The sequence below is a fragment of the Rousettus aegyptiacus genome, unplaced genomic scaffold, assembly GCF_014176215.1.
Source record: "Rousettus aegyptiacus isolate mRouAeg1 unplaced genomic scaffold, mRouAeg1.p scaffold_m13_p_2, whole genome shotgun sequence".
Taxonomy (NCBI): Eukaryota; Metazoa; Chordata; class Mammalia; order Chiroptera; family Pteropodidae; genus Rousettus; species Rousettus aegyptiacus.
The window spans coordinates 26,267,708-26,283,520 of NW_023416295.1; the positions used below are offsets into that span (position 1 = coordinate 26,267,708).

The window sequence follows — 15,813 nt, forward strand, 5'->3', positions numbered from 1 at the left end:
GAGGTGGTTAACACAGACTAGTTCAGTTCTGCTTTTCACCATTAATTTCCTGTCTTGCCTCAGGCAAGTCATTTAACTGCCCTTACTCCCTCACAGTGTTGTGATAATTAATGAGATGATATTTACAAAATGGTTTGTGATATACAAGGAAAAATCATGAAGGCAGAATCTTGGTTTGCTTATATGAATGCAAATCCTAGAGATCAAATTAAAGACCAAGTTAGGTGCATATCTGTGGCTCTGGCTTTTTGCTGGGGTTGTGACTTTGTACAGTGGTATGCTGATAAACGTTTAATGACCAGCTCTCCAGGAAAAAAACCCATGAACTATATATTTGCCACTTTCCGTGGTGTAAACACTGCTACTATAGCTGATTTCATAAGCCCCTAAGAGTTGGCTCTAGCACACCACTTGGTTTATAGAATTGACTCTCTTCAGATTTTAAGCATCAAAAATATTGATTCTTAGGTTATATTGAGCATCTATTAAATATTTTAAATAGAATGACTACTATTTATAACGTACCAGGTGCTTTAGGTATGATGTTTCTAATTTTATAAAATAGCAATCTAATAGCAATCCTTTGAGGTTACAGGTATAAGCTTCTTTTTATAGTAGCAAAGCCTGGCCTAAAACCCTGGCCTATGTAACATTTTTCACATTACACTACATTGCTACTTGATGTCTCCATTATAAACATCACTAATTTTTGTCCTCTTTTGTGTTTTATCAAAAGCCATGCCAAAAGTTAGAGAAGCCCCAGAATTTCTAGGCTTGTGCTATCAAGCCCAGATTGATAATGGCTCCCTGAATGTTATACCTATCCAGGTTTCAAACTACCTTGGTAATATTCACTAACTTTTTCTAATTTTCCAAGGAACAATTTAATTCCCATTGCTGACCTTGTACCAGTAGAGACTGAGATTAGGATACGTGGGTGCTCTGCTCCTGCCCACTAGGGCAGGTGGTAAACTTGGCAGTGTATTAGACCCTCCCATTTGAGAATGTAGGCAGGCCATGACAGTCAGAGCTAGTGGGAGCAGCTGCAGGAACAAGAAAATAGAAACACAAGCCCCCAGGGAACCTTCTAGAAGAGTGAAATGGGATCTAGAGCAGTGGATCCCCAATCTGGTTGGTCTTCAGGAATATCTGAGGAATTTTTTTTAAAAAAATGTTTTTTCAGAAGCTTGGTCTCCACCTCAGACGTGTTGAGTCAGAATCTCTGGCATTGGGCTTAAGGATTTAATTTTTAAAAGCTCACCAGGTGACGTTTTCGAATTAGTCAGGTCTGAAAACCACTGACAGAGACTTGTATTCCAAAGCAGTGCATTGTGTCACTGATGCCTTATAGAATGTCTTCAGTCTTGCATAAAGTCTTTACTTGATTACATTTTGAACTGCAGGATGGAACAATGAAAATAATAATGGAGAATGAGCTGCGTGAAGTGTATGCGAGAGAATTGGGGGAGGGTAGTTGGGTAAATGTCTGGATGCATGGTGTGATGTTAGGTCTGGGACCTTATTTATGAGTCTCAACAAGTTCACAGTGGCTATTCTAAAATGCAACAGCTGTTACTCCTACAGTTCATTCATAGCATTTCCTCAGACTGACATTGCCATCCTTGTACCTTGTACCACATGACCCCTCACCTCAGCTGATTGAGCCAGGAATAGGCACGCATCTGACCTAGCCATGAGTTTGCCTGGCATGAGACCTCTGTCAACAGGTGTGCACACTGAGTGGCCACCCAATCAGATCCTTTCATTTTGGGGGTCTGAGTATAAAATATACTAGCAGAAGCTGGGAGGCATTTGTTAAGAAGAGAACAAGCAGAAACCAGGAAGGATTAGAAGCTTAGAGGAAGCAAGAGCCATGAGGCAGAGAGGTGAGTAGAAAGAGAAATTAGATGGTGGCAACAGGAGCTGTAAATGGAAAGACAGTATCGCAGAGTTCTCTCATAGTAGAATGCTACAGGAAGAAGGAAGAAAGGAAGGAAGGAAGGAAGGAAGGAAGGAAGGAAGGAAGGGAGGGAGGGAGGGAGGGAGGGAGGGAGGGAGGGAGGGAGGGAGGAAGGGAGGAAGGGAGGAAGGGAGGGGGAGAAAAAACGCCTATTTCAAATGGAGAAGACAAGAAGACCAGGTCATAAGAGCTGTTTCTTAGCTCATTCCCTTGGAATCCTACTATGGCCATTAATGAAGCCACCTGACTGTCTGTCTTTTCTGGCAGCTAGAGAAAACCTCACTAACCATACAATGAGAGCCTAGAAAAAGGTGAAAACACTGATCTAACTTCCTGGTGGCTGGGCCTATAGCTGAGGAAGGCTGACCTCTGAGGATCATTGCCAGCCCAGGAGAGTCATCCATTCAGGGTTGACTAACAAGGCTCAATCTTGCAGCTACCTTCCTTTCGCTTGATGTTCGTGTGAAGAATTTGAGAAGGTACCTCCTAGGACTGCAATTGCTATTAAGATGATCCAATTGAGTGATTGCAAAAGTGTTGCGAGACAGGAATTATCTATAAAGACCCAGGAGATAAATGCTCTAAAGCATGTAAAGCCCTTAGCATGGCACAGAGGCTGGTAGTTGTCCTCCAATATGTTTTTCCCTCCTTCCATAGTGATAGAATCCTCAGTCTTTAGCAGCATATATGACCACTTGGAATAAAGACTCCATTTAAAGCCTCCTTTATGTCTATCCACTGAGTTTTGGCCAGTGGAATGTCAGCAGTACTTGTGTGCAACACAAAGGAAGCAGGTGTACTGCTCTTCCCCACTCCCGATACTTGGAACTCCAGAGGCTATTGTAGACCATGAGGTGACCTTGGGAAAAGAGAAAGGTAGAAGAAGCCTGGGTCCCTAACGTTGTGGTATACCATCTTAGCCTGAGAGGGACTCCCTCTGGATTTCTCAAATATGAGATCAAAATAAACTTATCTTATTTAAGGTAACATTTTAGGTTTTCGTATGCCTCTTAGCCAAGCCTAATGCTAATTTATCTCGTGATGCCCAGCACATAGTAGACACTCATCAGATGTCAGTTTCCTTCACCATCTTTCTCTGACGGTTCTATAGCTCTTGAGATGTTACTTGTCTTCTTTCTTGTATTTTAGTGCTTATGTTACCCCCATCTATTCATCTGAAAGGTCCTTGAGAGTAAGCACTGTGCCTTGTTTTTCTCCTTTGCCTTTCACATTTGATTTGTTGAATCAAATTGTGAAATTCATCAGTCAGATGAAGTCTGGTAAAAATAAGAAACTATGTATTGCAGAAATACAGGGTGGTAATAGACTGGCTAGGAACAACAGACCTGGGAATCACAACAGACCACAAGCTAAACGTGCATCAGTAATGCACTGCTATTGTTTTTAAGCTGAATGTAATCTTGGGAGGCATGAAGGAAATTAAGTGGCGTGAAGGAAACAGTGGAAAGAATAACCCAAGTAAAAAGGTGATTCTCAAAGTGGGGTAGTAGTGGTGGTAGAGGGATTTAATTTTTTTAAAATCTATTTTTAAAATGTACTTTCTGGGCCCTACCCCTGGGGAACCTGCTTAAAATGTCCCCACATACATCTAATGTGCAGCTGGGATCCAAAATAGCTGGTGAGAAGACAAGGTGAAATTATTTATTTGGTTGTTTTACTTAGGAAAATATATGAAGTCATTTAACTGTCTCCCCAAGTATATGAAAGTTTATTTTGAAATGGATGTGGTGTATTTCTCTCTCCTGAGGATCAAACAGTGGAAAGGCTTCAGTTACAGCCAGGGAAATGAGAAGAATTCTCGAGGTTTCAGTCCATCCACTAACCCCTTAGCCTCCGGCAAGTCGGTTAACCTCTCTGGGCCTCTTTCTTCATCTGTAAAGCCAGGGAGCTGGGTTTTGTGATCTGTCCCAGCTCTGAGAACCGATGGCTGTATTTGAGGGTTCCTCACCTGAGTCAGGACTTTCCATAGTCGGGGCTTTTTTGTGTGTTCTGTGGAAGTTACAAAGCCGAGCCAGTCTCTTCCCAGTCCCTGACAATCGGCTCAGTTGAGGCTCTCTGGCTTACAGTCTGTACCTGATGTGTGCCCAGAAGGCTGGGCCTACAGTGCCTTAAGTGTGCCATTAAGGGCCGCTCGCCCATCACTTTTCTTCCCTTTCACATTTCCATTTAGTCTCCATCTCCTTGCCTCCTCTTTATTTTTGTAAAATAGTACTTTAAACTCTAGAGCCAGGCTCTTCAACTGTGGTGTAGACAAAGTGGTTTAACTCCACTTGATTAAAAACTCTGTGAATGAGAGAGAACACAAACCTCAAAACATTTGCCTTTCAAAACCAGGAGAGGGAGTGGAGAGAGACTGTTAGGTGCTCTCGAATTTGTCAGAGAATTTGCCGGATGTCAGTGTAAAAGGGCCTAAAGAATCCCTAAGCCTTTGTTTACCAAATCCTCCCTCTCCTCTGTCAGAACCTCACTGAAGCTGGGGCCTGTGGCTACCTTGCAAGAGAGGCCACCAAAAGGCCAAAACTGGATGAGAAGGAGTGACAGTGGGAGTGAGGAGGCATTTGAATTTTATTTTTTCCTCTTAATTATCTGGGGCTGCCCTACGAAACTCCATTCTCTTTGCGTCGGGAAATTAACTCTTAATCTCCATAAATGAGGGCAATCAATCCATTTACTAAATAAACAAAGATCATTGCAGACTGGCTGCCCCTCTTTGTGATTTAATTGGAGAATGGCCTCACCTGAGGGAGGAGCTAAGGCCTGGCTGGGCTGGAACCATCTGGTGGGGTCGGTAAAGGAAGGTGTCGGATTGAAGAGGTGATTAAGAGAGAGCGGAGGGAACTGGGTTGAGACAAGAGAAGATTTAGAGATTTCCTCTTCAGTAGTAAATTGGAGTCCCTCCCCGGCTGAATTTACTTGGGGCCTTCTGTTGTACGGTGTTAATTTTGGCTTTGAAAGCATGAAGCTCGTCGAAGCAACTTTTATTAAGAATGCTGGCTACCAGAAGTCTCTGGGACGAGAACGGAGAAGCCATGTATTTCTTAGCCAACTCTTTCATTAAAATGTTGAGGAATCTCTCCTTGCTTTTAGTTCCCCTCCTCGGTCACCAGTTACTTTGTTTTTAAGTAGTCACAGAAGTTTATTCAAATCGTGGTAGTTACATTGCAGTGGTATGGAGTGCTAGGCACAGAGCAGGTGTTCAGTCTGTGAGTGAATGAATGAATAGGGTACATCCTAAGTTGAAAAGGGCGAAATAAAACCACATAGCCTTAGTTTATTTTTTTTTTTAAATGTGTTTAGGGATTACCACGTGGCAGGTACTGCACTAGGTGCTGGGAATATAGATAGTATTTCCCTGCTATTGTGGAACTTACGCCCTTGATGAACAAATGAATTTGGTTTTCTGTGATAATCTTGAGTTTGTCTCAGAACTATAGTGGGAGTTTGGCACTGGAGCCAGCCCATCCTGTGATTTAAAGAGGAGGGGCTAAATTGGAGAATGATTTGGGGATTTTTCAGAAAGGGCATTAGAGTTTAGTAATTCTTTTCCTTAATTTTACAGGCAAGAAAACTGAGGCCTGAGATGGTGTCCAAGGGTTCACAGAAAGAGCTAGTACTAGAATCCACACTTCGGGTTTCCTGGACTTGTACTTTATCCAAGAGCTTTGCACATAAATGGCCTAACTTTATTTATCTGTGCATTTTTCTCTGCTTCCTGCTCACCTCATTCTGGAAATGGCTTGTGAGCTCCAGAGTAAAAGATCAGTGTGACTGCCTGAATGAGGGGCTTCGGGTTGGCTTATGCTCTGGAGACCCACAGGTGAGTGTGGCTGCCTTGCTCATGGGCTACAGCCTGAACTGACCCCCAACAGCTGTGCTTGTCAGGAAGGAAATGGAAGGGGGTTGTGGGGCCAGCTGAACCCTAGAGCAAGGAGGAGGGACTTGGGGCTGTTCCTGCTGGCTGTTTGAGCTGGAGAAAGGGCTGTTGGTCTGTTCTTGTGGCCTCCAGCCGACTTGTGAAGAGCTGCTACCAAAACGGAGGAGTTTTGAAAACAGCCCAGAAGGCTGGGAAGAGGAAACATTTAAAGAAGAGATAAACAAAAGAGGCGACAGACTTCTCACTCTGCCAAAAGGGGCTTTGGTTTACCTGTGAAACTTCACTCCTCCTCTTCCCCTAGCCTAAAATTTATAAAGCTAGTCCGCGACTCCCAGAGATTACCCATTATTTCAAGGTCTTAGTTCTGAGGACCATATTGGTCTTGCTGTGTCTTAGCACTCAGGGTTGATGATTTCCTGACTTCCATTCCAATTGAACAATTAAGGGAAGGCCAAGGCATGGACTCTGATGTCTGTTTTTGGTAAAATCATTACTATTTTTATTAACAGCTAACATTTATTGAGTGCTTACTTTGGCTAGGCATTGTACTAGCCAAACTTCAACCCACGTTCTTTGAGTCTTTATCCTCACAATAGCCATTTGAGGTGCTACTATCTCTGGGACCCATTTTTATAGATGGGAAACCAAGGTACAGAGAGGACCAAAATTACACATATAGTGAGGAAAAGAACAGCATTTTGAACCTAGTTCTTGCATTGAAGGAGAAAAACAACAACGACAACAAAAAACTCGTGGTAAAAAAAGAAGAAAAAGGAAGAATTTGAGTCTGCTCCTATGAGTGGGAGCCACTTAAGTATGTCTGGCCTGGAGAAAGCTCCAGAGAGCAGACCGAGTGAGCCCATGTTTTCTACGGAAGCCTCTATGAGGGCACATTTCTATCAACCTCCTTTGTATCCAGCTGCCCAAGAGGACACCACAAGAGACGTTCAGAGGATGCGAAGCACTGTAGGGTGTGTAGGATGTTGGGCCTCCCCTAATAACCATTCACATTTCTCACTCTGCTAGGAGGAGTAATTAAGTAGTTTCTTCCATAAACTGATTTGAAAGCTTTTGTTTTGGATATAGCAGGGACTCCTCTTTGCTTTCTTTGGAGATACAGTTTGAGACTAACAATTGAGGGGCACAAGTTTCATGGATTTGAATCTTAGTTCAGCAGCTTGTTAGTTATGTGGCTCTGGATCAGCTGCTCAACTTCTCTGGACCTTAGTTTCCTCATCTGTAAAATGGTGACCATACTAGTACCGGCCTCATAGGATTGTGGAGATAAGTGAGATAGTGCAATGAACTTAGTACCTGGCTTATTGGAAATGCTCAATAAAAGTTCATTGTTTTTCTTCAATGGTTTCAAGAGGCAGTTTGGTCTAGGCAGATGGGGACTAAAGTTTCTGGTTTCTTACAAGGCTGCCAGCATCCTCTATGCTCAGTTGAAAATACTGTAGAAATGGCAAGGCTGGGGAAAGTCATGTTTCCATCTGAATATTTCCTTTGAATTAATAAGCTGAAGAGATGGATACTTGAAAGTTGCTGCAGACCACAGGAGTTACTGAAGAGAAAGCTTTCTTTTCCGAATCTGGATCCCTATAACCCATATAAAAAGATATTTTGGGCATCCCATGTTTATTTCTACCCATGTCCTTTTTAGGCATAGGGCTTTCAGAACCAAGAACTGTGCTAAGTACAAATGAAAGAAAAAAGTTGTTTTTCATTCCTAGGCAACATGCACATAGAGTTTATCAACATGATATAATCTTTAGAGAAGCTTAACTTTTACTGGAAAACAGGAAGAAAATTTAAATGGTACATTTTCCATCATGCTTTGTATTATTGCCCTGTCCATTTAATTTGGAATACAAAGCAATTCAAAATGCCCTGCAGAGCATTATACATTTATAGAGCCCATGGAACTTGCCCATTTTGCAAGTGGAAGAGTCAGAAGTAGTTATTTGCCACACTGCAAGCTCCCGGCAGGCAGTATCTACATCTAGGCCATATTTGTGTTTCCCAAGAGGCTTGTGCCAGATGGAGGCTTAATAAATATTTGTTGAATAAATGAGTTGTTGTTTTCTACCTTTCTTTACCCTATTCAGTTCAATTTGCTGGTTTAAAAGCATTTTCCTCATCTCAATTTCCGAAATCCTAAACACTAACGTTTGTGTTTATGTATGTATGTAAAATAATAATTAATTACAAAATGCTGTTTTATGTTGTAGCTAGTGAAAAATGGTGGCCTCTCTTTTATGACTTCTATAAATCACTAAGAACTTAGAGCACCAAAGGCTTAGAACACTATCTTACTGTTTAAAAGCCACAGATTCTTTTGATAAACATTAAAAACAGCCCCTCCCGAAAAAAATAAATAAAACACACAACAACAACAACAAAAACAGCCCTCACAATTGCCAGGAAAGTCTAATGCATTTTTAAGAGAGGCTAAATATCTTGTCCAAGGTCATAGAGCTAGTAAATTTTCGGGCTGGGATTTAAACCCAGGCAGACTAGCTCAAGAACTGGAGGCACTGCTTGATCACACAGACAAATCTCAGGTGTGTGTCACTCACCACTGGGCAGTTTTGGATGGAGAGAACTCACCTCTTCCTGAACTCCAGGGAGAGAGAAGTCTCTATAAGGGTTCCCATACCATTTTTCAGACAGGTTTAATTGTTAGAAAGTCCTTCATTATATTGAACTGAAATCTGCCTCTCCAAGGCTTCCATTGATCTTCACAGCACAAATCTAATCCCTCTTCCGTATAAATACCCTTCAGATAAGTGTGTGCCACCCTCCCCCCATGCCCCTTCCTCCTCCAGGCTGTTTGTGGGAACACTGGAAATAGGCCCTCTCAAGATTCCAGACCCTCAAAGAGGCCGAGGCTGAGGGGAGTTTGGACGGGGCTTATGTGGGCGGCGGAGTGTTAAATAGGGCCCTGTGAATCGCTCTAAGACAATGTTTAGGATGGTGGGCAAGGAATTCCCGAGGAAGTAGCTAGGGATGGCTCACCATCCTTGAATTACAGCTTATGACATTGCCATAAACTGTAATTCGTCCTGAAAGTGGCGAGCACAGTGGACTAGCAAGGACTCAAGCCCTTGGATTTGTAGCTGAGTCTTTATTCCAACCTACATGGGGTTCAGTGGGAAAGGGAACCAGATGTACAAACTTAAGGTGAGACTGAAAAAGACATCATAATGGAAAAAGTCCTGAATGGGGATGCAAAGTAGATTCTGAGACAGGAGTGACTGGTGCCTGATGGGTCTGAAATGGCAGCAAACCCTTGCTAAGTGCAAGGAGATAAATGAATACCCTGGCAAGAGGGCCAGAAATGGTGATTTAAAAATTGTCTGTCCTCTCCATCTATTACATTGTAGAAATAAAAAGCATGAATATGTTTCAGGGTGGGTATAATAGTAAAGCAACAGAGCCAGCTCCCCTGGGAAAGCCCAGTCAAGAGAAATGAAGAAGAGCCACCTTTGGCAGCCATTTTTAGCAGCTCTTCTATCCTACCTTTGGCTAGACCATGGCGCGTAATGAATGGACGGCTTATCCTTGTGTAACCACATTGCTGAACATCTCTAAATGGTCAGCAAAGATGTGATCACCCCAGAGCTCGGCAGAACCCAAATCCTGATCAGACCTGAAAATGGAATCCTTTGGAGAGGCTGGAAAGACGGCCAACAAAAGACGGCCATTCAAAACCCTGTGCTTGGCCCTGCACATTCAGTGGTAAACAAGATGAGCATAGTCCCTCCATCATTCCATTCAAGCTTACAAGGCACCCACCATGTGCAAGGCGCTGTGCTAGCCTGAGCTGGTATGCAGGCTCTGAACGTCCTACCCTCTTTTTAGGGAATTTAGGAAGGAGATGTGGACTGCAAAATCTTCTGTGCTGTCAGAATAGTGATGGCTCTGGGCTCAGGAAGGCTGGACGTTTGTGACTGCCCATCCAGCTGTTTTCTTAAAGATGTGAGACCTACAGCCAAGGAGGTCTCCTTGAAGGAGGAATCATCACAGAACCCCCCACTCCCCACCCCTGCCGCCATTAGCCCATCTTACTCTTGGAGACAAATTCCCCTTTGTCTAAATTTGGATGTTTTTCTCTCTAATGGAGCGCAGTAAAAGTCTAGTAATGCCAGCTTCCCTTGGACTCCCAAGCCAAGCCTTTGAGCAGACAGACATTCCTCATCCTCAGTCTCTCAGCATCTCCCAGCGATTAACATAACGTGACACCAGGCCCATCAAGATAAGGATCCTGATGGCCACAATGGCTTCCCTTTCTCCCTCAGCCTTTCTTTAGTGCTCAGCACGTTGTGCTCACTTCCAGCAGGGAGAGGGTATAAGTGTGGGGCTCAGGCAGGCAGCTCCCTGCAAGGCTGTGTGAGGCCTCCAGGGACAGAGAAGCATTTCCCTTTAATAAGCTTCTCACACTACATTAAAGATAAAAGGGGAAGGGAAATATTTATATTCTGACAAAGCAGCTCTTCCCTTCAGGCTCTTGTTTTATTTATTAACTTGCTCTGTCCCTCTCTCAGTCTTTCTCTCTGTTTCAGGGGCTAGGCATTTCCTCTCCTTCTCCCCTTTAGTCATTAATTTTGCGGGTGAGTGACAGTGGCAGGGGACGTTAGAATCCTTGTCAAGAGATGAGAATTATATGTGGGCGCCATTCCCAGGTGACACCAACAGCTGTTCCTTGGCCCTCCTGGGAGCCGCTCCCCATTACCACCCTTAGTATGCACTTGTAGGGCAGGACGCAGCTCACTGGTTAACTTATGTCATTTCAATGAGGCCATGTCAATCCAGCAAATTGTTCAGGGATTTGGCAACCTGGATGTGTGACTGTATACACCTAGGACTGCTTCAACCTTTTGTTTATTACACATTTTCTTCTCTCACAGAGGTGATCCCTTAAGGATGCTGTTTCCTCCAGTTAATCTGCCCAAAGCCGGAAAAACACAGGTATACCGTTTTGAATTTTGATTCTTCTCTTTGCAATGATTATCATTACAGTTTCAGACCACTATTGTTCCAAAGCCTGAGCTAGTTTGTAAGGAGTTGGTCCTCTGAACACTCCCCCTCTTTCTCCAGGGAGTCTCCTAGATTAGTAGTTGGGAGAGGGGAATGGGAGAGGGGGATGGGAGGGCGATGGGTGGGTGTTTTAGGCTCCGCTTAATTGGCCTGTGCAATACCTGGGAGTATTCATTCTCTTTTCCAACTAGAAGCTCTTTTATAGTTTGGTACTGACTTTTTTTTTTTTTTTAATGATACATAATCATCAATTAGAAATTCAAAGTACAAGGAAAGCAACAAATGATGTACCTGCACACCTGTGGAGAAGCAATATAAGGCGATGGCTAAGAGCATAGGCTCCAGAGCCTGAAGCCGGGGGTTTGACTCTGGGCACTCCCAGTTACTCTTGATGTCACCATCCCCACCCCTTTTTCCTCGCCTGTGGGGGTGAAAATTGTATCTACCCCTTAGGAACCTTATGAAGATTAAATATGTAGATGCATGTAAATCACTTAAAATGCTGCTTGACACACAGTATAGTCCACAACAAGAATTACTTATTGCTACTATTATTATCCCAAAATAGTCAACAAATAACACTTGGTAACTATATTCCAAGCTTCATTTTATATTTGTTTGTGGGTGGGGGCAGGGGGGAGAGCAAGAACAGAAATAATTGTATAGTAACAGCATCATATTATGTGTGATTTTAAACATAATTTAAAACATTAGGATTAGGTTTGGTTCTACCTGAGCTTAACAGAAGAAAGGTACTCTGGTGAAACCGATGAAGTTAAATATTGGATTCTAAATGGCAAGATATATTAGTTCCTAAAATCCATTGAAAGTGGAGTGGGTAGTTTTGATTGACTTCCTGCCAGGTGACTAGAAGTTTTGGTGCCTTCCTTCTTTTTCCTGTCTCTCAATTTTTGGTGCTTCTGTCATTTTTCATTTGTTTGGGTTTATAGCACCTACATTCTGATTTCTCCAGAGGTTTAGTTCTCTGGGTTCAATGTTTACTGCTAGTCCCCTTTCAAACTTTCATATTACTAATTCTCTAATTTGATCAGTTTATTGACTGGCTTTATTTTATTGCCGAGCTGTTTTTTCCCTTCCATTTTCCCTCTGCAGAAGGACTCATTGCTATATCCTGAATTCTTTTGTATTTAAGAATATCTGCATGTTACCCCTCTGTATGTGAAGGACTGCTTGATGAATGTAATCTTTTTCTCTTCTTCAGAACCTAGTAGGCATTCTTCCGTTACCTTCTGGCATTGAATGTTGCTACATTTGGAAGGATGAAGCCACGCTCATCAGTTTTCCCTTGAAGGGCCCTAGATGTTCTGCTTGGATGCTTGAAGAATTCTTTTTTTTTTTCTTGAAGTCTTGTTAATTGGCCTATTTCAAATTTTCCTAGTGTCGAGTGAACCCTTTTTAATCGGCAGTGTTCCTTGAGTTTAGAGAAATTTTTCTGTATTATGTCCTCAAACATTTTTTGGTTCTATTATTTGAGGGGGAGTGGGGCGGGGAGGTTTCTCTTTCAGGTACAGATACCACTTTATCCTTTATTTTTATTCCTTTATTTAAAGTTGCTTTAATCCTTGTCCCTGTGTTTTAACTTTTATTTTATTAAGTATTTCCTACATGTGCTTGATTTTTTTTGGGGGGGGGGTGGCCTTTTTTGTGCCTTAACTTTTTCTCATTTATAGAAGGTGATGATGTTTTGATGCTTAACTGTTTCTTTAGCTATGCAAACTCTCCTTTTATCTCATTGTTTTGGTAAAATCTCCCCTCCCCCACAACTTTGAGCTCACTCTATGCTTGTCCCTGAGGGTTACTCAAGAGTCATTTTCCACCCGCACACCAATAGTATAGTTTGAGGAGAGAGAACAAACATGGAAAAAGTGAAATGGCAATCAAAACCCTCTATACGCTTGCAATAGGTCATTTAGACATGAGGTACAGTGGGTGTACGGAAGAAGAAATAGTTGCTAAGATTTGATGTTTAAGATGTTCAAAGAGATGGGACAAAGGCTGAGCAACACAGGGAGAGCTGCATGGGACAAGTGGGGAGCACAGTGAGTCCTCCAGTGAGTCCTGTCTGTGTGGACAGGCAGGAAAAGGCAGTTGGTGGACAGTGGGAATCAGATGGTGGGTTGAAACCACACAGTGGAGGGTTTGCCTAGCACAGGAGTTAGGACCTGAAGCTTCATGTCACACAACCTGAGTTCAGGTCTGCACTCTACTACCTGATAGCTAGATGACTTTGAGCGGGATAGTGATTTCTCTGGGTCTCACTTTCCTCATCTGTAAAATAGGAATAATAAGATAAGTTATCCAGTAGTATTGTTAATGAAGGTTAAATGAGATAATTCACATAAAGGGCAAAGTGATTAGCACATTGTTGTAAGTGCCCAATAAATGGTGGCTATTACTGTGGAAGGTCTTGAGTCCCTAAGTAGATCGTGAGGTTTTGGGGGGAAGAGATTGTATGTTATTCTTCGCTGTATATCTAGCACATAGTAGATGATCAATAAATGTATGATGACTTTTTTCGATCGGTTAGGTTGTATTTCTTTGCAAGTAGCAGAAACCTGGCTTAAACCAGGGATCAATAGATGAAAGCCTGTAGGCCAAATCTAGTTTGCTGCCTGTTTTTGTACAGCCCATGAATTAAGAATGATTTTTACATTTTTAAATGGTTGAAAAAATCAAAAGAAAAATATTTTTAAAAACTTGAAAATTAAAATCTAAATTGCAGTGTTTATAAATAAAGTTTTATTAGAACATAGTCACACTCAATTATTTATAAATTATTCATGGCCAATATAGGCAAACTTTTTCTGTAAAGGGCCAGATAGTAAATATTTTTAGGCTTTGTCATAACCACTCAACTCTGCTGCTGAGCACAAAAGCAACCAAAGGCAATAACCTTAGAAGAGACCTGAAGATGGGAAACAGAGTGAAAAATAGGAAAGGCTTCTTCTTGTCAGGGAGCTCAGGTATCCTGGGTTCCAAGTTGGACCCTCACCAACCAGTGTTAGGATCTCAATCAAGTCACTTCACTTCTCAGGTTCAGATTGTCTGCAAAACAAAAGGGTTGGGCTAGATTTTGAAGACTTCTTTTAACTCTGAAAGTTATTATTTTCTATTTTGATATTCCATCCCAGTAAAATGTGTGTGCAGCAGTTAGAATACTTCAATCGCAAATAATAGAAACCAACTCTAGTTAATTTAAGCACAAAAGATATTTATTGAAAGGATATAAAGGCAGGTCACAGAACTGAAGGGAAAGCAAAAAATACAGGTTTGAAGAGCCAGGGTAGGTCCTGGGGTCCAGGCAGCAGGAACTAAAAAATAATCTCTTCAGGATACTTCAATCTCAGTTGAACTCTGACTCAAGAAGATTCAACATTGAAATTCTGGCATTATGTTTCTAGCCTAGCTTAGGTTTTTGTAAGGGAACTGCCATGATTGTATCTAATAGAGAAGGATTGATCCCAAAGCCAAATGAGGGGCTATTACTAGAAAAAAAGGGGATACCAGTCAGATATCCTTGATAGAGTGAAAGGCATAGTTGTCTCAGTGCTAGACATTGGAGCATGAAGAGTGAACAAATGATTCAAAGAAAGCAAAATAGTTCTGGAGTCATTCACTCATTCTACTAGCAATTACTGAATTTGTGAATGGTATTTTAAGGACACCAAAGAAATATAATAATAACCTGTAAGACTGGTGGGAAAAGGTGCTTGGGTTTTACTCACAATGACCTGGGAACAGAATTACATTCCCTTTTAATTTGAATCATTAAAATATATCTGGGCATATATAACTGCAGCTCATTATAGGAGACATATTAAGTAATTCCCTAATTATATGTATTACGCTGTAGGAAGAGGATCCTGAGACAAGTGACTGATGTCACATGTCAAGGGGTAGAGCTAAAAGCAGGACTTGACTTCCCAACTTGTAAACTATTCTGGACCAGCTGCCTAGCAACCATGGCCCCCATTCAGGAGCAGCTACCATGAGAGGAGCCTCTGTACCTGGCTCCCCAGCTAAACCATGAACTTCTCAAGGGCAGGAACTGGGTCCTGTTCCTCTGCATTTCCCGTGGGGCCTCATGTGGCATTGGACATGCAGAAGGCAGCTATTCAGTAAGGAGTCTGCTTTTGAGCTTACATGGATGAAGCTGAGCCCATCTATCTCTGCTTTAGATGCAACCTTGAGCTGAAGAGGATTGAAAACACCCTTGGCTACTCTCGGAAAAGCCTGGTCTTGGGGCAAAGGAAGAAGGATGTATTTCAGAGTGGCGCAACTGCAGGGACTTCTTTTCTAACAGGAGACTGAGCTGTAAGCTCAGTGGTATTTGTGTCAGATGGCTTACCCATCTCAATGTGTATGTACCTTATTACTTCTGGCAAATAATGAAAAATTATGACCTCACAAAGAAAACCAGTTAGTGTAATTGTCTCCATTCATTGCTCTCCTTTTCTATGGGAAAAAGCTGGCCTGTGCCTCTCGAACTTTGCTCAGAAGGAAATGTTTATAGAAATTTGTTCTCAATCAAGTACTTGTGCATGTGTGTGCTCTCTGTTTAGGAAAGCTCACCAACTCGCTTGACTTACCTTTGAAGGCTACAGCCAGACCTTTACCCAGCTGTCTCTAATTCCAAGATGGCCCTGGGCTCAGGCAAACTCACCTCTCCAGGACCAGAGCACAGCAGTATTAGCCACAGCTGATCCTGGAAGGGTGGCGCTCAGACGCCACAAAATTATTTATTAAATAAAATTTCTTCCTCTTTTTACTGTTATTTGCTGTTACCTGGAAAAGGGGGTTTCTGTTACTACTTTTTCTTTCTCCCCCACCCTCTGGGGTGATCAGTCTGTTTCGTTAGGCCCAGGTTTGTGGGATGGCAGGGACTTTCAGCTTCGGT

The 15,813-nt window shown here is 42.3% G+C and overlaps 1 long non-coding RNA gene across 5 annotated transcripts in view; it reads left to right on the forward strand.

The window, feature by feature from the left end:
* The window catches only part of LOC107519375, a 72,268-nt gene that overhangs the window by 4,501 nt on the left and 51,954 nt on the right, over positions 1–15,813 (forward strand). For 4 of the 5 annotated variants that reach the window (XR_004955740.1, XR_004955741.1, XR_004955739.1 and 1 more), the window contains exons 2-3: positions 5,541–5,798; positions 10,766–10,826. This is a non-coding gene — a long non-coding RNA (uncharacterized LOC107519375). Of the gene's footprint in view, positions 1–5,540; positions 5,799–10,765; positions 10,827–15,094; positions 15,333–15,813 lie in introns of those variants that run through there. The other variant, XR_001599107.2, reaches the window with a different exon arrangement.